The sequence below is a fragment of the Canis aureus genome, chromosome 4 (assembly GCF_053574225.1).
Source record: "Canis aureus isolate CA01 chromosome 4, VMU_Caureus_v.1.0, whole genome shotgun sequence".
NCBI classification, from domain to species: domain Eukaryota; kingdom Metazoa; phylum Chordata; class Mammalia; order Carnivora; family Canidae; genus Canis; species Canis aureus.
Window position 1 is genome coordinate 62,937,501 of NC_135614.1, and position 19,540 is coordinate 62,957,040.

Consider the following 19,540-nt stretch of genomic DNA (forward strand, 5'->3'; position numbering starts at 1 on the left):
ACCAAGAGAACTCTCTAGAGCAGCACCGTTCAATAGCACTATAATGCAAGCCACAAACACAAGCCGCATACAAAATTTTCTAGAAACCACATTTAAGAAAGAAAAATAGATAAAATGAATAAATCATAATGTATTTTTATTTAACCCAATATTTAAAAGAATATTAGTGTTCCACATATAATCAATAATAAAAATCATTAATAGGCTATCTTGTATTCTTTTTGTGCTAAGTCTTTGAACTCTGAGGTATATTTTACAGGGACAGCATACCTCAAATCACATTCAAGTGCTCAATGTGGCTGGTGGCTACTGTGACACGGCACAGCATAGAGTATGTCCCAAGGTTGGGTAAGAGTTTGTTTCTCAGACAAAGGAATCCTGCATAATATAAAAGAATATGGGTCCCTCGCCAGCTGTGTTTTTCACCAGTGTTTCCAGTTCTCCTTTCCTTCTGGGTGCATATAAGGATTCTTCCCCAGCCCCTTATAGTTAGGCAGGCCCACATGACTTGCTTTGGCCAATGAGATGTGAATTGAAGTGACCCATCACCTCTAATTAGCTGCATTGAAGAGCTGCTGTGGGTTTCTCTGCGTCCTCTCTTCCCCTGCTATGAGGATTGTGGACACTTGTGTTGGTATGGAGGTGCCCTGACATTGAAGCTGCCTGAAATGCTGAGCCAACATTTGGGGGACAGCTGCCCGACATGATTGGTGTCGTGACTTTTGTTGAGTCCCTGCATCTCTCACCTGAGCTTCTCTGAGGTTCAAATAACAATTCCTCCTTCTCATTCTTTCAGCCTCTCTCTGGTATTGCTAGCTGGCCCTGATGTTGTACCTTTCCTCAGCCTTGCCCACATCTTTGTAAACTGTCCCTTTGCTCTCCTCTCTTCACTTACCCCGTTTGTGCCATCTGTTTTCTATTGTGATTCTGATCAATACAGTTTGCTATCTTGCCCCAATGTGCAATGAGCCTAAAGAGAGAATAAAATGAGTACACTGAAGAAACAGTTCCTCGAATGAGTGTAAATCAAGTTTCAAAGCAACAGCCTAAGATTGTTCCCTCACCAATCACTTCTTATACAAAAGGTTCTCTTTCTCTTCCCTGGGTAGAGATGCACACTCATTGTTCATAGTGATGTGTGTCTGTGTATTTAAGAAATATGTTTTCTTGAAACTGTTTGGTCTTCATTCTTTCTTTAAATATGTTCCAAGCATTTGCTTACAAATGTATGTTTGGCAGAAATAGTATGAAATCAAAAATAACTAAATTGTGGCTAAAGGCCATCCTCAAATTTTATACCTACAGGCTTGAGCTCCTACTGAGAAGCCTGAAGCTTATGGGTTATTGTTGTGTCACTTGTTCACTGTAGAAAGATCAGAAAGCTACAAATAAGCACAAATAAGGTAAAAATAACTTGTCTCACAAAGATAATCACCACTGGTGTATATTACCTCCAATTGTTCTTAAAAATATATTTTTATACCATTATTCTTTATAGTAACTGCTTTGTCATTATTATTCCTTTCTGATTTATCAGCTTATGCCAATTTTCCAATACTCAAATAACACTACGTATGAACTTCTTTGTATTTTTAAGTATTTGCCAATTTCCATGCCAGATTTTCTGCAAATAAATTCTTGGAAATGGGAATGCACATTTTAGAAGGTATACATGATTTAAAAGCTTCAAATAGATTTCCAATATGCCCTCCAGAAAACAATCGATCATTTTATACTCTTAATAGGAATTTAAGAGATTGCTCTATACGCACATAGATACCTTGCCAACACTGAGTATTATCTTTGATAAGAAATAAACAGTAATTCACTTTAAGTTTGCATTTCTATAATTCTAGTTAAATAGAAAATATTCCCATATTTTGGATAATTCTATTTCTTCAATATGCATTACCAGTCTTTGTAATTTTCCCATCTTGCTATTAGTGAATGTTTGGACTTGTAAAACTCTCTAAATGCTAATATTTGAGTGTTTTTGTTAGACTATTTCCTGACATATACTATTCCTTACCATATCTCCTACCACCCAATGGCATCGCTATGTTTCCATTATAAATGAGGAAATGGAAGCTTCAGAGAGTTAAGTAGCTTAATCAGGATGACTTAGTTGTTTTAGAAGATGGTGCTAGTGCTATCCCTCAATCCCGTTGTCCACCTAGTGCATCCATCCATCATCTAGCTGCCATGATGGTTGGTGGCTAACAACTCAGAGTTGCACCCTTCTCTGGAAAATTGTCCTCAGCCTGACCCAGATGCTTGGATGGCCTGCACACAATGACTGACTGATGCAATTTCCAATTATTGATATCTTCCCTTTTCCCTAAAAGGGTACCTAAAATAAACTATGATACAGAAGTGCAATAACCAAACTGAAAAAGGGATAGATGGGGCTAGGCTTTAGGAGATACAAAGGCCCAGCCTGCTTACTTCAAGGACTTCATGGTACCATGTTGGCTCCAGATCTTCCAGTGAGGTCAGGCTAAGTGAAGCTTCATTTGAACTCTTGTCTTTGCTTAGATTATCCCCCTGACTTAGCTTGCTTCCTGGATTCCTCCAGATTTCACTGAAGAGAGTATCATCAATAAGTCACTTGTATAAAAAATCTTCCTCTCAGTCACGGCTTCTGGGGAACCCAACCTAAGACAGCTGGTAAGTGGGCTGTTTCATATTCAAATCCAAGCAATCTGACTTCAGGATCTGCACATGCACTCATTAGAATACAGCACACCTCGTTCTTATCAAAGACACTGCCTGGGACATAATGAAAATAGCAAACACTGTTTCCTAATTTGTCATTTGCCTTTTAACTTTATGGTACTCACCACAGAGAAGTATTAAACATATGTAGACAAATCTATTAATCTTTTTTATTGTCAATTTTTTTAAGATTTTATTTATTTATTCATGAGAGACACAGAGAAAGAGAGAGAGGTAGAGACACAGGCAGAGAGAGAAGCAGGCTCCCTGCAGGGAGCCCGATGAGGGACTTGATCCCAGGACTCCAGGATCACACCCTGGCTGAAGGCAGGCACCAAACTGCTGAGTCACCCAGGGATCCCCTGTGATTTCAATTTTTTTTTTCTTTTTCTTTCTTTTTTTTTTTTTGTGATTTCAATTTTTAATGGCATGTTTACAAATCCTAAATTTTAAGCAATATATTATTCTAGATTTTTTCAGATTTTATTTTTATTTTTTAAATTGAAATTTTATAGGATATTTTGCTCCATTTTTACTTCAGATAAACTTTGAACTTAAACCCGTTTAAAAATAATTACAAATTTGTTGAGATGTGTAGTTCCATGTACTTTTTGTATGTATGTATGTATGTATGTAATTTTTCAACAAAAATTTTATCAAAAAAAATCTTTGGTGTTTTGTTTGAAATTTCAGTGTTTATAAAACTAGTTGGGGGATCCCTGGGTGGTGCAGCGGTTTGGTGCCTGCCTTTGGCCCAGGGCGCGATCTTGGAGACCCAGGATGGAATCCCACGTCGGGCTCTCAGTGCATGGAGCCTGCTTCTCCCTCTGCCTATGTCTCTGCCTCTCTCTCTCTCTCACTGTGACTATCATAAATAAATAAAAATTTAAAAAAAACTTGTTGGAAAGAATTAGCATCTTTTAATATTGAAGAATCTAAAAGCACATGCTATTTCTCCATTTATTCAAGTATTTTTATGATGCTCAGTAAAGTTGCATAGTTTTAAGTTATGCTTCATATATCTTAAATTTATTCTTAGGTATTATTATGGTTTTTATGCTTAGAAATATTGTTTTTTAATGATTATTGCTAATATGCCTTTGCTAATACTTTGTAAGTAAGATCTTATCAGTACAAATAGTGTCAGTGTAACTGCCTGGACTGTAGTTAAAAATATCACCGGTAAATATTTTTTCCATCTTGGCATATTCAATTTAATTTTAATTCTTCATAGATATAGACACCATATGTTTAGTTTATTAATAAGTGAATTTATGCTCTTTTGCGGGGGCAAAACCAATCATCTCTTCTAGGTAGAAGACCAGGCTCTTCTGTTCTAATTGGGCATCTGCTATGATGGTTTGCCAAATTGTTAAATTTTCACATGATTCCTAGTTTCACCTGCATAGCTGTTCCCACTGTAGTGCAAAATGCAGTATGCCATACTGCTCACAGGTTCTGGGTTACTTTATGAATCATAACAAGAAAAAAGTGTTGAAACATCTGGGTGGCTCAGTCAGTTAAGCGTCTGCCTTCAGCTCAGATCATGATCCTCGGGTCCTGGGATTGAGTCCCACACCAGGCTTCTTGCTCAGCAAGGAGCCTACTTCTCCCTCGGTCTGCTGCTCCCCCTGCTTGTGCGCTCCCTCTCTCCGACAAATAAATAAGTAAAATCATTTTAAAAATAAAGTAAATGGTGGATATACTGAGTTCTACTGAAATTCTTTTTTAAGATTATATTTTTAAGTAATCTCTACACCCAAAATGGGGCTCAAACTCACAACCCCAAGATCGAGAGCTGCATGCTCCACTCACTGAGCCAGCCAGGCACCCCACTACTGAAATCTTTCTAGGCTTATCATCCTCAAGAGACAATAGATAATCAACTGCTTTGCTACTACATACCAGAAACATTGGCATTCTGCTCGGGATCTCTGAATCATTACCAGTCCCCACCTTGGCTTTACTCAGCTAATTCTGTATTTTAAGATTTGTTATTTTAACATCTCATCTTTGTTTTCAATATTGATATCTTCCCTTTCCCCTAAAAGGGTACCTGAAATAAATGATGATACAGAAGTGCAATCACCAAACTGAAAAAGGGATAGATGGGGCTAGGCTTTAGGAACCTACAAGAACCAGGGACTTGGATTCCATTAGGATTATCTTTCCCTTAGTCCTCCTCTCTGGACGGACAACTTTTTTTTCCCCCCATATGATCAAGATACGACTACATCATTCAATCTTTAAATCTTATATCTTTAACCACGTGCAAGGCATTAACTTGATCTCCTGGCCCCAATTCCAAAGTCCCCAGGGAAAAAGCCTTTTTAGACTAGATACACATCCCTGGTTCAAAAACTATAGTCAGGGAGATGAATCCTCATAAAATACAGCTGCTTCTATGGTCGCCATATGGGAGAGGAGTACAGTTCTCTGAAAAGGAGGAGCTTAGGAACTGGAGGATGATACTTATGAAGGAGGTGGGCAGATATCGCCACCATATTTAATATGCACACTAAGCAGCTGCTTACAAAATGAGATTTTGCCATTTGGTATCCTTAAAATATCCCCTCCTCCCAATTTCCCAGAACCAAATTTATACCATTGTGCCAAGGCATTCCTTAAAAAAGCAAAATGAGCCCGGCTGGACTGGTGGCGAGGGCGGCGGTAAAATGTTCCAGGATCCTAGCAGGTAGCCGTTGGGCCTTCCTCGGTGCCATCTGCACCCCTTCCTATGAATAGATGGTGGCGGTCAATAGTTATTTCCCTATGCCTCCTGGTCCCGCGCCAGGGTCGACCCCGGGGTTGGTGACGGGCCTGGATGGCAAGGGCATGAATCCGCCAGCCTACTACACCCAGCCAGTGCCCGTCCCCAGTGCCAATGCTATTGCCATGTAGACCGTCTACGTACAGCAGCCCATCTTCCTTTTTGACCGTCTGATCCAGATGTGCTGTCCTTCCTGCAACAAGATGATAGAGACCCAGCTGTCCTATGATGCCAGCGCCCTCACCTGGCTCTCTTGTGGGAGCCTGTGCCTGCTGGGGTGCATCGCGGGCTGCTGCTTCATCCCCTTCTGTGTGGATGCCCTGCAGGACGTGGACCTCTCCTGTCCCAACTGCAAAGCTCTCCTGGGCACCTACAAGTGTTTGTAGGACTTGGCCAGACCTGGAGGGAGCCGCGTGCTGCCCAGAGTGCTCTGTGATCCTCACCCAACCCGCCCTGGTGGGGTTCCACCTTGGTGGCCTTATCTCCAGGGGCTCCACCCTCGTGTCTTCTTTTGGGGGGAAAATATATCGCAAAAAGTAACACACCTCCAAAAACCCCAGAGATTGCTGCTTGGAGTCGTGCGCAGGACATGCAAAGACGTTCACCTTGAGTGCTGGTTCCCACCTGCCATGACCCCAAGGCACCCCACCTTAACTGTGACTGTCACCCCTGTCTGAATATCTTCGGGTGGTTTGCCATGGACCAGCTTCATTTACTGGCCTCCGTGGGCCTTCCTGGGGATGGTCTCAAACCGAAAAGCTGTGCTTGCCTTAGTTTTGAGACTGTCCTGGCCTGCAGACAGCTGACTCCACCTTCAGTGCCTGCCACCATGTGCATCTGTTCCCACTTCCGATGACAAAACTCTTGCCTTAGAAATGAAGGGCTTGCCTCTCAGAGCCTTTTCATTAGCACACAAATTCACTTTGATTTCTTCATTCCTTTTTTCAGCACAAGGAGGAACAATTCACACCCACCACATTTACACCCTTGAGATAGTAAATTCGTGCTAGAAACAGGTAGAGCCGGGTCTTGACCGTGGATCTGCCTTTCCTCAGTTCTCCGCAGCAGACCCTCAGCCACTTTGCATGAAGGGCTTTTTCTCTAGTAGGGGAGTCATTTATATTCACTGTTTTTATGACCTCCTTTGGGTCTTAAACACCTTTGAACATAATTTTGGAAGGAGGGATTTATAGAACCATTTTTCTTAACTGTAGGATTGTTACTACTTTCCTGCTTCCCAAGGAAGGCACTCTTTTTTTTTTTTTTTTTGGTTCTTAACAGAAAAAACAATGGATGGTTTTTATCCATGGCCTCTACATGAGTTTAGTGCGGTTCTACAAAAACCTTTATAATGGAACTCTTCCAAGTGGGACCACTTTGGGGTTCCCAGTGGTGTGTTTAGAGAAACAGAGGAAAGCACAGTGTGAGCAATCCAGGTACCATGGTGCTGGAGAGCTTGGGGACTTACCTGTTTCAAAGGAGTTTGAATTCTGATTTTATTTTTCAGAGATACAATTCATTGTATGACATCAGAAGACATGACTTCTAGGACTCAATCAGCAAACCAGAGTTCTCGGTTAGCTGCTGCATCAGCTTTGAAATCAAGATAAAACTGGGCTCGAGTTTCGAGTGTCCCCATTTTGATGATAAATAGACACAGGGAATGCATATGAATAATAATACATGGAAAGGAAGCCTAGACCTGGAACACACACACACACACACACACACACACACACACACACAAAACGTGTATATTGGCCGAATATTATAGTTGTAATCAGTGATCCAGCTTATTCTTTTGATATTTTGAAAGTCCCAGTAATTATTTTTGCAATGAATATGGATACGACATAGTCCTTTGGTGTTACCTGCTTTTAAAAAATAAAGTCTTTGGTTCACTCAGAAAAATAAAATAAAATAAAATAAAATAAAATAAAATAAAATACAAAATGACTTGTATCTTGTCTGCTTTCACATTCCACTCCTTCCCCTTACTCACTGTACTCCAGTCAAGGCACTTCTTTCTATTCTTCAAATTCATTCTAATAATTGACACTTGGGACTTTTAGAGTTACTGTTTGCTCTATCTAAAGCACCCTGCCTCCCAGATCCTTCTGTATAGCTGGCTCCATCAAGCTCAAATGTCACTTTAGAGAGTCTTTCTATAATTATCCAATTTGAAGTAGTCCCTCCATCATATTTATTGTCCTAACAGCATTTATCAATATCTGAAAATTTGGGATTCATTTTTTTTTCTCCTTATCTATAGGAAGCTGCAAGTAATAGAATACCCAGCTAAAAGTTTGTTATCTCACTTAATGAAAGTGTTCAGAGACAGTTTCAGGGCTGGTTAGGTAGTGCAACAATGTCATCAAAAACCCATGAAATCCGGTCTTCTGCCACCTTCAATGTGTGGTCCACGTGGTCTTTCATGAAATCAAGACAACTGCAGAAGCTTATGCATATCCCAAAGTAGGACAGAAGAGTTGGAACTTCTTGCACATCTAAGGGGGAGGGAACCTGGACACATACTTTCACTGAAGTTGCAATGGCCAGAATTTGGTTATATATCTAAACTATAGCCTCCAGGGAAACTGAAAAAGCTTAGTTGGCTTTTTCAGTTTCCTTCATCATGAAGGTGAGCTCTGATAGGAAGGTAGGCAAGGAGGGCAGTGGCCGATGGGCAGGTAAAAAGCAAGGTCTATAACATGGTCTGTCTCTTCAGTCTTTACCCGAAGAATGGAAGTTTCAAGAGGGCAGATACCTGACTCCAAGCCATGTCAATCTCTGAACTTAACCAGCTCTGTAACCCTGTAAGTCCCCTTTATTGTTTAGGCCTGTTTGAGTTTTATCCCATTATTTACAACCAAAAGCATCCTAGTGATAACACAGTCTGATATACTAATGTAACCCAGTGAGTCTTTGGGCCGTACTACCAGGCAGGGCCAGTTATGCACAAGGCACAACAGGTACAATGCCTAGGGCCTACAGTGTTTCATTTTTGCTTTTCTTAAAATTATAGGGGAAAAATAATAATGAGCCCAGTCTGGATTATATTTATTTTTCTTCCAACGCAGTTGTACAATGTAATTTTTTATATTTCTTTGTGGAGGAAGGGGCTACAAAAGTAAAAGTACCTGGGAGCCCTCTAAAGTCATAATTTGGTCCTTCTTTCATAAACCCTGATTAGATGATAAAATTACCTTGGGAAGTCAGTACGGGACACTTTAGATTGAGAGAGATAGTAAGAGATTTTGATAATGGAAAGAAATTCAGGAAAATAGTCCTATGAGTCATAGGCTTTTTTAGGAACCCAGCCCTCGCCAGGATGTTCTAATGGGAGGTCCTGAAAATCCAAGGGCAAAGCGAGATGCTTCTGGGAACTTAGGAGGAAATAATACAAATGTGGGAACATGGGCTACGGAAGGAAAGGAAGAGGAGGGAAGACGCAGAGCATGAACAAAGAGCATAAATATTTGTGCTTTGTGTATGGGCAATGGCCTTGCTTACAAGCTCTACAGGGACATCTTGCTGAGGGCCATGACTGCTGTTCTAGGATCCCAACATTTCCCCACTTCTGAAACAAGTTCACAGCCTGTGCTTAGAAGTCAGCCTGTTGTCAGCATCTGGGTTAGATCATGTTATATTGTGAGTTACTGTGTTCTGTCCTTTTCCTTATGATAATTTTAGGGTCCACATGTGGTAAAATTAGAGGGAAGGAAAGTCCACCAGATGAGAGATTTCTAGCTGTGCTTTTATTACTCCTGGGAGGGTCTGGCTATTCAAAATAAAGCAAAAGAAAAATAGTTTAAGAATTTAGTCACTTTAATTTTAAAACAAGTGCAGCAGCTGTAGGATTTTGCAGTGCCCAGTTCCCTCAGAGCATCACCCTGCTCAGGCTTCTGAACCATTCTTGATTCTGCTATTAGACAGTGAGAGGGTCTGAATACGTTGTCTTTAGGGTCCCTTCCAGTGCCAAAATTATACTAATTTTGCAGATCATGCAGCAAGAGAGTAGTTTTGGAGAATCAAACCAAAACCCAAAGAATTGCAGCTCTGGGAAAGGCTAGAATCATCATGAGGCACAGCAGTTCCTTCACATGGTCCTGCTTCAGGCAGCCTGTCTTTAGAACCAGCATGGCAAGCGCACGGTGACACTAGTACTGCTGCATAAGAGCTGCACATGCTGATCGCGTGGCATCCTTGCCGGGCTAGGCAGTGTGCAAACCACTGTGCAGCAGGGGACACTTGCTGTAGCTCTCCTCTTAAGAAAACATGCCACCCACTCACTGCTATCTCACTCCCCATGCACACAGACAAAACTTCTCTGCTTCCTCCATTTGTCCATAAAGGGTATCAGACTTGAGATCCTGTGCCCATATTTTACTGTTTAAAAATCGATGATTCTTCTGCAAATAGATAGTGGTGATGGTTGCCCAACATTGTGAATGTGCATAATGCCACTGAATAGTACACTGGAAAAATGAGACAATACCTTCCCCCAAAAATCAATGATTCATTCTTGTTTTTTTAAACTTTCTCAGCCCATTTACTATCAAAATCCTATTGTATGTTTTTCCTAGAAATCTGGTTGGCCGTATCTCCCAGGAGCGTTAGAAATGCAATGTTGTTAAGCAAGAATGCCTGTGATGACCACCCCTCTGTGTGGGAGTGAGAGGACGCAAAGGGCAATTCTCCACACAGGGATGTTGATGGCTAAGCTCCATGTTCTAATTGTGATGCCATTTTTTAGCATCTTTGTTTCCAGGCTCCTTTGTTCTGTCTTTAAGCAACTGCTCATTGAACCTGATGATCTGTCTGTATTACTTTCCCAGCCTCCAAAAAAGAAACTAAACTTCAGTCTGCTTTAGTTCTTATTTTTTGTTGTTAAATATACCATATGGAAAAGTGCATAAAACAGATGTGTAGTGTAATGACTAATTATAAAATGAACACCAGTATTGAAGAAATAGAAAATTACCATGCCCCAGAAGCCCCCTGTGAGTCTCTATATCTTCCCAATTTCCTCTCCCTAGAGTAAAAACTTATTACCATAAAAACAAAAAACAAACAAACAAAAAAACACCAAAAGCAAACCTGCTTTGTCCTTTTTAATTTTACCACCTGTGAGTACTACACCTAACATAATGCTTGACATTTATAAATGGAATTATGGTGTTGGACTCAGCTTGTTCTTTAGCCATGCCCTTTCCCCATTCTTAACATATAGAACTCTTTTGTACATTTATTCTCCATTTGTGATACCTTTAGAGAGAGCTGTGCTATATCAAGCATTATTGCAGTGCTAAGAGATTAATTGCGTCCTAGTACTTCATTATTAAAAACTCTCTCCCCTTCTGTTAACACTGACTCAGCTGAGTGGGAAATGAGATGCACCTTTGCCCAGGTGTGACATGCAGAATAGTTAATGAATCAGCAGGGACACCCATCAATCAGAACAGACAAAAGGATGAGGCAAGGTGCTAATATAACTGACTAGTGTCTACTGACTGAACATCCACCCTACCTGGGTCCTTACTGTTCCCTCTACTGGAATTTGCCTATCCTTCAGGGTCTATATTAGGATCTGAATCCCAGCTCAGTTTCAAACCTAACAGCATAAGATGGACAAGTGACAAACTCAGTTTTCTTATCTATAAAAAAAGGAGACTGGGTTAGGATGTTTCTAAGGATCCTTCCAGATCTAAAGTTCTGTGACTGAAAGGGTCTCACTTATCATTGTCTGTTATTATGACACTCATCACTCTCTACATTCCTGCCATGTTCAGTTAGGCACCAGCCAAAACCAAGCATCAGGATGTCAGAATCAGGACCTGAGTTAAGTCCTTTATACATTTGAATCCTTGGAAGATATAATTTATGGAATCTGCTAAGTGAATGTTTGATGAATTAAGTTCCACTTCTGTGATGCCATCCCCAACTGCTCTGATCTGTTCTATTTTTTCCTGAAATTCTCTATTGAGAATTTTATTTATCTATTGACTCCAAGAGTGGGGGTGGGAGTGCTAAACAAAAAACATTTATTTCTCAGTTCTTGAGGCTGAGTCTTCATATGGCAGAAGGGGCAAGTGACCTCTTTTATAAGGGCACTAATCCCATTCATGAGGGTTCCATCCTCATGACCTAATCACCTCTCAAAGGCCTCACCTTCTAACACCATTACATTGGGGCTAGGATTTTGAAATATAAATTTGGGAGGGACACAAACATTCAATCTTTAGCAAGCACTGCCACCACTCTATACGAGTTATGATAAGGGCCTGCTTTGGTTTTTCCATGTCAGGGCTTAGCAATGCAGACATTCATCTGTCAGTCTGCAACGGAAGTATCATTACATGATGCTCTTGAGGTGCAACTGGGAGTTTCTTTTTCATTAGCAGAACTCGAAAGAATGCTAGCTCAAAGTTGAGAAAACACTGTCAGAAGTTCTAGGTTTTCCTTGTGGGAATGGAGAAGGACTCTCACTTTGCAGCCTCATGCTGAATCTTTGTACTGCCATGACCCACGTCTCAGCACCTTCTGGGTGCTAAAAAAGTCAGTCAGCCTGGTGAGGCAGCTGCATGCCTGCTCCAGCCAAGCACTAGACTATTTATGCAAATTAAAAACAGAAGTCTATAAACTGACCCCAGCTGTACTACCTCTAATGACTGCAAGCTGGACTCTTAAGTATGTTGTTATTTTTAAAGTCAGTTGTTTTTCCATGCCTGCATTTTGTTTTACCATAACACATAGGCAACAAGAATTTTTCCATAAACTTTAAAGACAGATGTAATATACCCTTAGGCCAATCTCTTCTGTAAAATTGTTGAGGTAACTTCAATGTATGGGATTTTCTTCTAGCTCCTCATTATGTCTCAAGTATTTTCATTCTTTGTGCTAAAAATGCTGGGGAGATTGTGGTCAAGATATTTAATCACAGTGAACAGAATGAAAGAGTCACTCATCCCTGTTTCCTGGGTTGTATTATTTAGGCTTAGTTTGGTTTGCTTTTAAAAAGTCACCTTTGGTGCTAAAACATACAGGATGACAGGCACAAGGACTTAATGTGGAAACATATGTTCAATGGTGGAATAAACTAAAAATAATATACCAACCAAGGATCCCGGGGAGAAATCAGAACTTAGAGGGTGTAGGAGCCATGAATATGGAGTACTTTTTGCTTTATTTATTTATTTTTAAAGAGAAATAAGCCACCAGTGTGATGCTAAAGCAGCTGATTCTGGCCTGAACTGTTTAGCCCTGGCTGAAATTAGATCTCCCTGGAGAAATTACAGAAGTAATATGTATTCATTGCAGACAATTTGGAAGATGGCAGGAAGCTATTTTAAAAGATGTATTTTAATTAGAAATCACACCCAGAGACAGCCATCATTTCTATGCCCTCCATTCAGATTACTAGTCCTTTTTAAAAATTTTTCCCAGAAAACTATGCAGTGCAGATGGAGATTAACTTAGCAGATCCAAAGAGAATGGACATTAGGATGAGAAGACTCTGGATCCAGGAAGTGTGTATAGTGGCTCTCCTACAGTCCTTTGGGGCAGGCCTTGACAGTGATCTAACAGTAGAGCCATCCAACATGCTGCTCTGCCTAATTGCCTCACACTCCAATCCTACCCTTGCAAAATCAGGACCCTGTATTTTGGCATCCTTTACCAGACAGATGATTCAACTAGGACACTCTTAGAAAACTCCAGCCCTCCCTTATCTTCATCTGCTCCAGACTTGGGGATCCTTGAACAGTGATCCTATCAAAGTCAGAGTGAGCTTTTATAATGCTAGTAGTAGTTAACAATACTGTCTTGCGTACTTGAAAGCTATGGGAGTATCTTCAAAGCATTCACCATTTGTAGCTCTTGTCCTGCCTTGTGTCAGCACTCAGGAGCTGTGAGTCCTTCAGGTAGTTCTAAAGACCAACAGCTACATTGAGTAGCACTCCAGTGCACAGGAGATGCTCTTGCAATACTCAGAAGTCTTGACTCTCTTCTCTCACTCCGAGTGGCATTTAGAAACCTTCAGATATGCAGGGCAAGGCCAGATCCTAAACTCCCTTTGTATTCTTTAACAGAGTATGTCCTACCATCTACTTAATACTGCTTTATCTCCTCTATTTACAATAGTAGCCTAAGCATCCTCAAAATTCTGGAGTGGTCTTACCCTCCCCTGTCCATTGCCCACATGTCTAATCGCTTAACCACTTCCTGATTTTGCCTTAGTAATTTCCTTCCTCCTCTACTCATGCCTATTACCCTGGTCCAGAACCTCATCCAGAACCTCACCTACTTATTCCTAGGTGGGCCTCAATACCTTTAAACTGAGTATCTGATTCTAGATTCTTCCCCTACATTCTGTCCTATTTTTCTAGAAACCAACAGTATTCCTAAAAAAATTCCCGAGGAAACTAGAATAGGTTCCTCTTAGAGTTTGATATCCTCAGCAATGGAATTTAAGCCTTATCAACTTGCCATATCTTATCTGGTCAAGGTGTTCTCACAACCTTATTCTCCCACTCCAGTAAGGCTGGTTCTTCCTTAAAGGCCATGCTCAGTCCTGCCATTTCTAGTCACTTAGAATGTCCCATCCCCTCCTTTAAACCAAGTCCTCTATCTCAATGCCTTCTATGTCCCCCTCTTTCCCTAAGTTTGGATTCTAGGACTCAGTAGTGTTTAATTTTGTTGTACAGTCTAGACCTTAATTGCCCTTCTGCTAGGATCCTTAACAGTAGTAGGTATAAAAATTGCTTGGAGGGCTATATGCCAGATGTCATTCTTAATGTTATACAGCTTTGCATGTATTAACTAATTTAATCCAAGCAATTCTATGGGAGTAGGTTCTATTATCGGCATTTTGCGGATGAGGAAATTAAGACATGGAGAAATTAAATAACTTGTCCAAAGTCACTCAGCCAATTAAGGGTGGAATGTGAGTTTGAACTTACATGAAATTTGTCTCCAGAATCCAAGATATTCTGCATCCCCTCGGGAGCAGAGGAGTAAATTCTTGTGAGCCCAAGCAAGCCAGAGCATGAATCATATAGCACATCTTAATATTTAATTATTGTTTTCTCCTAGTCTGTTATGAATCTGATGCAAATTTAGTCATCAATTATTAAGCCACCCGATTTTATGAAGTATGGAATTGAAACTGTCAAAATGTTATAGAAAATCGTAAACCTGTGGTTCTTCCAAGTGAAATCTTTTCTGAGCAGAAAGTACATTCAAGTAGTATATGCATTTGCCCCCTAAAGGGATTACTCTAGATTTTGGTCATTTGATGGATTGTCTACACAGCATTTTTCTTTCCTTGGGACTGATTTAACTTGCTTAATTTTGTGCTTGTCAAACACAATGAGCATGATGAACCCTTCTGAGTTACAGATTTATCAGAAACATCTGTTAATTTACTAAAAATGCACTATGGCCCGAATTGTCCCTTACAAAAGCAGGATCTACTTCATCTATGAACAGATTTCAGTTTCTTTCTCAAGGGTTATATCCGTGATCTGTGAAGGCTGGGACATCATTCAGTATCAACTTGCATGTTTAAACAAGTCATTCTTGTCCTTCTTTGTTTTCTCAATGCAAGGGATGTTTTAGTCCTTTGTAAAATTTAGCTTATCGCTTTTGATGTGATACAAAACAGCATTTCCGCCCTCTGGGTCCCCTGACCCAGCAGTGTCCATTTCTGTTTTAGAATTTAGACAATGATACAAAGTTTTGTTTACTGGCAGCCTATAGTGTATTCTACTCAAAATAACAGGAAATTTTAGTAACTCAAATTGAAATACCAAAGGAAAAGTAAGACTTGAGGAGACTATCACTCTCCCATCTCTATAAAATATAAAAAACATACCTTAAAATGACCAACTATCTCATCCTAGACTTAAGATAAAAGCCTTTGTCTGTAATAAGAATATTCCTCAATAGAAGCTTTCCTATATAAAAATAGGCTTGTGTTGTCACATGTGTTTCATTGCTTCACTTCTTAAACATTTTGAGAGTAATTTATCCAGCTTAGGATGGTGTTATGTAAAATAATTTTCACAAAATGACCTTTCATATCCTGAAAACTGAATATTTTGTTATTGCTTTGTGCCATAAAATACCCTACAAACAATATCACTTATACCTTATACCTATTCCTCCATACACTCAGTAATTGTAGTCTTTTCTTGAGAGATTTGAGGAAAGAAACAAAGGCCCACTTCTTCTCCCTCTAGTCATAATAAGCAAATATTTAATAACTGTTAATTATTTTTCAGAGGAATATTGAGGCTGAGAGAAACAATGCAATATTCAATTTCTTAATTTTGAATAAGAGTTTGCATATCATTTCAATATCATAAGTTAATGAATGGTTGACCTATTGAAGTCTACCTCTATGGAAAAATAAAATTGTTAATCATGCTACGACATGACTGAGTTATCTGAGCCTCTAGCCTGCTTGTCAAAGAGTTATTACATGTGGAATCTAATACTATTCAAAAAGCTATAAACAGAGTTCTCACTTAAAATTGATGAATAAGATTCTATACTATTATGGACCAGGTAACATTTACTACTTTTCTTCCTTTCTTTCTAAATTTGTCCTAAAAATTTGGGACCAATGAGATTATTGAAATGAGACAAATATTTTTCTCTGATAAGTCAATCATCTTGATACATTGCATGTGTTCTGGAACATTTAATCTAGAGGTCTAGACATTATTAAAAATATATGTTAGATGGAGAACCTTTATCAAAACAAGTGGCTATGAGTTTAGAATGAAAAGCAGTTCTTCTAACACAGATCTTTCTTGTAGTAACTTATTGGTTATTTCACTTTGACAGAATGAGCACTCTACCTCAACATGTGTGCTCATAGCAGCTGTTTCTGCTACAAAGTGCAGTGACCCTATACTTCTATACATGGGCATCCTGTCACATAGAGACATAGTCTTGTGTCCACTCTGTAGCACACAGGCTTTTGTTCACCTGATGGGAGTGCAGATGTGGTTTTCACTAGTGGAAGAGGGCCAATGAGTCACACATCCAAATAAAATGTGTTTGAGAAATTTAGTGGTTAATCACTCACTTTAGCTGCAGCAGAGGGTTTCCTGATATACTTGACTGCTTTCACGTAGATGGCACAAAATGTAGAGCTTAGTGGCTCACAAAGCCAGCCTGCTTTTACTGGACTGCCCAGCTTACAAATTCTTTTGATTTTATTTTGAGCCACACTGGTAAAAGCTAAAGAACAATCGACAAAAGCCATCTCGTCTTTTCACTGCTCTTCGGTTTAGCCTTTTGCTTTGTTTATTTCATTTCATCAACTTTTAAAAAATGACACTGTAATTCCAAAGTTGAGTTATTTTCCTGAGATCCTAGGTAATGGTGGCGGTGGTGGAAGCAAAATTCTTCCCCTTCTCCAAACTAAGTCAAAGGCATGATAGTTGAAATACACAATGCCCCTGACAAAGCTTTCAGGGCGTAGAAGAATAACAGCCAGTACTCGAGAGTTCCCCAAATTGTATTTAATCTTCACAACAACTTGTAGGCAGTTACCTATATTTTATTTCCATTTCAAAAGTGGGGAAACAGAGTCTCAGAGGTTAAATATCCTTCTCAAGGTCACATAGCTAATAAAGTACCTTGAAACTTAGGTCTTTCTGTTGCCAAAGCTTGATCTTAAGTGTTTAGCTAACTGGATCAGACTTCTATAAACTAGCTGTCTCATGGCATGTGATTGTGGTGATATAAATTAGTCATTGCTTTTTTGGACCCTTTGACTTTAAAGCAAAGGATTTTAAAAAAATGGAATCATAAGTGACATGTAATATTATATTAGTTTCAGGGGTACAAAATGGTGATTCCGTTTTCTTATACATTGTGACATGATCACTATGATAAGTCTAGTTACCATCGATCACCAGAGAAAATTATTACAATATTATTGATTGTATTCCCTATGCTATACATTACATCCTTGTGACTTATTTTATAACTGGAGGTTTGTACCTCTTACTCTCCTTCTTCTATTCCTCCCATCCCTTCACCCCCACCCTCCCCTCTGGCAACCACCAGTTTATTCTCTGACCAAAGGCTTTTAAATGTTTCCTCACAGAATAGGTTTACTGTATGTTTTTGTTGATATCCTTCATCACTCTGAATAAATTCCTTTTTATCCTCAGATTGCCACCAGTGAATGTTGTTATGGGATGAGTTTCATCTTCCCATTCCCAAAGTTATGGATGGGTTCAAGCTCTAACTCCCAGTACTTCTGACTGTAAATATGGAGGCGGGGCCTTTAAAGAGGTAATTAAGTTAAAACCTGTTGGGGTGGGCCCTAAGCCAACCTGACTGGAGCCTTTATAAGGAGAGGTGAGGCCAGGGAGATAGCTAGGGTATATAGAGGAGAGGCCACCTCAGGGCATAGCAAGAGGTAGCCATCTGCAAGGTAACGACTGAGGCCTTAGAAGAGGCTGACTCTGGAATAGTTTTAAGGTTAGAATTTTTTGTTCCTATAGTATTTGATAAAATTTGATAGTGAATCTGTCTGGAGTGGTGCTTCTATAGGAAGGCTTTTAAGTGGTTGTTCCTTTTGGTAATGTGTCACTGTTCTGGACACTTGTGGTCTTTTTGGTCTGGAAGTACATAGTTTTGGGTTGTGGAACGTTTGCTAAAATTACTTGATAATTTCTTTTCACCATTGCTGTCGCTTCTCTTTTGTCTTTCCACTGTTGCTATCGTTTCTCCTTGTTCGGGAGAAACAAGTTGGGTATTAGACTTCGAAGCTGATATTCTAATGGTCTTTGCTCAACTTTATCTTTTTGGGTGGTTTCCTCTGCTTTATTCCAGCTCTACTGAATTTTCTCTTTGCCTTTGTTTCATCTGGTATCCCTGATGTCAAGCCCTCTTTAATCTCAGGGGTTAAGCTTCACTCTGGCCTTTTAGGTAGTCACCTGGCTTTATGGAGTGAGGCATATCCATGGGCTCAAGTGTGCATTTTAAGGACTTACAGCTATTTTGTGTCTTCCATCTCTCCCAGCTCTGAGGACCAGGTGCATCTCCCCTCTGCTTGTGCTCTCTTGGCTCACGCACTCTCTCTCAAATCTTTAAAAATAAATAAATGGTTCAAGAGCTATACGTGAGCCAGGCTGTTGAAGTTCTGACACATGACAGAGTTTTGACAGGCTGACATGGAGATGCAGCATTCAAGAGGACTCTACTCACTTGCAGTATGATTAGCTGAAGATCTTCAGCTATCAGCTCCTTCAGGCTCTACTTCAGCCTTCAAGCCCAGGTCCTGCTTGTCCTGAAATTTTCTTGGGGTTGCCATCAACCAGTGATGGAGTGAGATGTTAGTACTATAATAACCTAGCCATTTCTGCCCAACACAAACTCCCCTAATGGGCAACGTTCACTCTGTAGTTCCCCCTAAGACTGGTAGGGACTTTGTCAGCTGTGTATAATCTCTGCTGTGTCCCCACCACAAGTCCTGCAGCTCTCACAGTTGCGAATTCTTAATAAATCTTTTGCTCTCCTAACTTTGAGCATTTGCTTTCTGAAGACCCTAACGTACAACATGAAATCTGTAGTTCCTACAAAGTCAGCTGAGAAAAGAAGGAATTCTGGGGGGGAGGGGGGGGATGTGTGAAAATCATATATTCCCTATAAAAAGAATGATGTGGGTTATCAACTGTGAGACTGTAAAAGCAATCACTGAGCTCTTCAGGTCGCAGGTACTAGGGAAGTCCTGTTGGTTTCTCTTACAGAGAGTTGATAAGTTCTAGCTTTTAAAATAAAAGAAATGGCTAGATCTTTGTAAATTATTAGGGTCCTGGGGAATTAATACTTACCTTTCATTGCCTAGGGCTCCATGCTTTAAGGTATGTTTCATTGATTTTTGGGTGCACGAAGGACCTCTTATAAGCATTTTTTGTTAGAACAGATTTATAATACAATGTGAATTGGTTTTTAAGGTTTGGTTATTAAAGTCAAAATTGATCTTTCAATATGAGTAAGCGACTGACCATATATAGTTCTCAGCCTCCA

General features: G+C 39.9%; 1 protein-coding gene, 1 long non-coding RNA gene and 1 pseudogene across 8 annotated transcripts in view; 2 read left to right on the plus strand and 1 right to left on the minus strand.

Moving 5' to 3' along the window:
• Positions 1–1,478, plus strand: part of LOC144312867 (uncharacterized) — a 119,427-nt gene extending 117,949 nt beyond the window's left edge. For 4 of the 6 annotated variants that reach the window (XR_013378504.1, XR_013378507.1, XR_013378509.1 and 1 more), the window contains one exon: positions 1–1,478. This exon is cut by the window's left edge. This is a non-coding gene — a long non-coding RNA (uncharacterized LOC144312867). The other 2 variants (XR_013378506.1, XR_013378505.1) reach the window with 1 other exon arrangement.
• HSPB3 (heat shock protein family B (small) member 3) overlaps positions 1–19,540 on the minus strand; it is a 136,085-nt gene that overhangs the window by 108,647 nt on the left and 7,898 nt on the right. The window lies entirely within an intron of this gene.
• LOC144311732 (lipopolysaccharide-induced tumor necrosis factor-alpha factor homolog pseudogene) lies at positions 5,393–6,513 on the plus strand (annotated as a pseudogene).